The sequence below is a fragment of the Pteropus vampyrus genome, unplaced genomic scaffold (genome assembly GCF_000151845.1).
Source record: "Pteropus vampyrus isolate Shadow unplaced genomic scaffold, Pvam_2.0 Scaffold1000001205, whole genome shotgun sequence".
Lineage (NCBI taxonomy): Eukaryota > Metazoa > Chordata > Mammalia > Chiroptera > Pteropodidae > Pteropus > Pteropus vampyrus.
This window is the reverse complement of record NW_011915607.1, coordinates 270-3,125: the sequence shown is the minus strand read 5'-3', so window position 1 is coordinate 3,125 and position 2,856 is coordinate 270. Positions and strand designations below refer to the sequence as shown.

Below are 2,856 nucleotides of genomic sequence, written 5' to 3'. Positions count from 1 at the left end.
TAGCCAGTCATGTCCCCTCACACCATCATTCTTCAGCTGCACACAAAAAAAGACCAGACTGAATGACTTTTAGTTTTCTTGCAGCTCTGACATTCATCGGCTCTAAGTGATGATAGCTGCAGAGAAAGATGAACTGATGGAGCAAGAACAAACAGATGGGGTGGCCGAATGTGGGCTGAGAGTGATCAACAGTGACAGTGTAGCCATGATCTCCAGTTGTCCCAGGATCCCCTCTCCCACAGTAACAACTGGCCACCCAGTTTGAAGGTTATAGATCCCAGTGTACTTGGTACTTGACCAAGTTCTGGCCTGTCAGACAGAAACAAACGTGATGTGTCACAGCTTCTGGGAACCTTCCTTACAGGACAGCTAGTGATCATCTTTTGCTCCCCTTTCTTCTTTATTCTCTCTTCCATACTGCTGCCTGGAATGTGGATGTGTTGGCTGGAGCACTAACTTCCATCTTGGTTCGTTAGGATGAGAACCACAGTGAGCTGGAAAGTACCTGCATCCCTGAGGACTTCGTAGAACAGAACCTCCCAAACTATATCCCTCTGGACTTTTTGCTGAGAGAGAAACGACTCTCACGTTTAAGCCACAGTTATTTTGAGTCTCTGTTACTCATAGCAGAACTTAATCCGAAATGATATACACAAAGTATTGAGTATGAGGAGGAGTTATCGTGAGGCCTCTACAGTCAGGTGGTAGAAGGTAGATGTGGGATAATAGATGACAGGTGAAAGGTCATAGAGGAAGAGCTGAGAAGAGCATCTCTGTGCAGTTTTCTTTTTCTTTTTTTATTTTTTAACGCCTACAGCACCTGGTCTTCCTGGGTGGTCTCTCATCCAAGTACTAACCAGGCCCGACCCTGCTTAGCTTCCGAGATCAGACGAGATGGGGCACATTCAGGGTGGCATGGCCGTAGTTCGGGCAGTTTTCAAAGCCCACCCCTAAACCCCGTCTCCATAAAGCCTTCCTTTTATTTGACCAGCCCAGCACTTCCAGGATCTGCCCTTCTCAAAGCCCCAGGGCACTTCCTATTACTTATCTGGCAAGGGCCAAAATGCTTGGTATCATCTTTGGGGATGTTTTTATTTTCCCAACCCAACTACACCATATGCTTCTGAAAAAAAAAAAAGGTTTTTCTCACTTTTCTCACAGATACAATGACAACAACCCAGATTTTCTGGGGCAAATCAGATTTCCAGTATTCCTTCCTGGTGCTCTCTGAATTTTTAAAATTTTTAAATTTTAGTGTTTAAACTACATCAGCCAAACAATCTTTTTAATATAGAGCCATAACAAAAATTCCAGTCTAGACTCAAAAAATCTGATTCCATACCTATACAACTACCTCACTGCTCAGTTAAAAAAAAAAATCACTGATTTTTTTCTTGATAGATTAAAAGTGTCTTGACAAGTGCCCAAGGGCATCTAAGTGGAAAGAGCGATATACAGGAATAGAGAAGATGATGAAATATGACAAGTGAAAGAAGTGTGCTTGACAGGGGTATTATCAGGACAGGGGGAAGATGCTGGGCCCAGAACAATGACCAATGGACCATCAAGACAGGGACAATATCGGCTTTCTCTGCTCACGCACACGGCCCGTGCCAGGTATCTGGGGCCTTGCCATGGTGGGAAACTGGAAAGGTCTTTCTTTAAATGATAAAAGTAACTGGCCTGATTTCCTGGTAAAGGTGGTGAATTGAACACACATCTAATTTTACTCCCTCCCAAAACTCACTACGACTACAGCAAAGGGATTGTTTACAAAGGCATAAATAAACCCACAAGGACAAGGCAAAACAGGAAATGAGAAAATAGCAATAAAATTTGGGGAAACTGCAAAGTGCATGGCAAAGAATAGAGAACCTGACAGCTCCGAGAAATCTAAGTGACTGCTGGTAAGCGGGAAAGCTCAACGGCAATCTGATTGACTCCCAAAGTCCCCCGAATGCTCCAGAATCAGCAGCACCGGGGATTTCTGAAAGTGGAAGTGGCGGAGGTTTAGGGGTGGCTAAAACAAGGAAGAGAGGGAGAAAGCTGTTCAAGATGCAGCAGCTTCTGGATCTCCTCCCCATTATGGGCACCCGACAGCACCCACCCCCCATGTTGGCCAAGGGTGAACCTGACGGCTTCCAGGCGCCTGTGAGGATGGTTCACTTTACCAAGCCCGAGAGGCCCGATGCAGGCACTTTGAGTGCTTCCCCGGCACTACCAGACAGACATCTGACAAGAGCCTCTAAAGGAGAAGAGAGATCAAAAGAAACTGAAGAATCAACTGGAAAGGAACTGAAACTGAGAAGGGAGAAGAACACTGTATGACTAGACCCCGTTCGAAGATGCCAGAAAGGCGTGTCTTCGGCTCTCTTAGCCTTCTGTTGGCCTGCCCGGCCCTAGGAAGACCAGCTGCACAGCTCCGAAGGTCACAGGAGAGAGCAGCCTTACCCTGCATGGTCCAGTGGTTCTCAAACTCAGCGCTGAGGAACCTGAGCTTCCAGGCGTCCCTCACCAAGGGCCACGCGCCAGGAGAGGAGGCTGAGCAGGTGGGACTCCATCCTTGCCCTGCTTCAGGCAAAACCGCTCCACTTTTTAAAACTGCTTTTAAAACTGAGGTTCTTTGCAAACTTGTGTTAAAAAAAAAAAAAAAAAAAAAAAGTAGTTCTCCTATTCAAAAAAAAAATAAAAATAAATAAAAGCTGCAAAGCACAGATTAGATCCAGGCCCTGTTTTGGGAGATGAGGAGACCTAGCAGCTCATTGGGAGTCAGGCTCCTGCTCAGAGCAAACGATGGTCCTGCAGCCCTCCAGCAGATGTCACAGCTGTCAGACTGCCGAGCAGAGGTCCCTGGGG

General features: G+C 46.3%; 1 pseudogene; it reads right to left on the bottom strand.

Annotated features, from left to right (window-relative positions):
* Positions 1 to 808: 808 nt before the first annotated feature.
* On the bottom strand, positions 809 to 927 carry LOC111735455 (annotated as a pseudogene).
* Between the last annotated feature and the right edge of the window lie 1,929 nt (positions 928 to 2,856).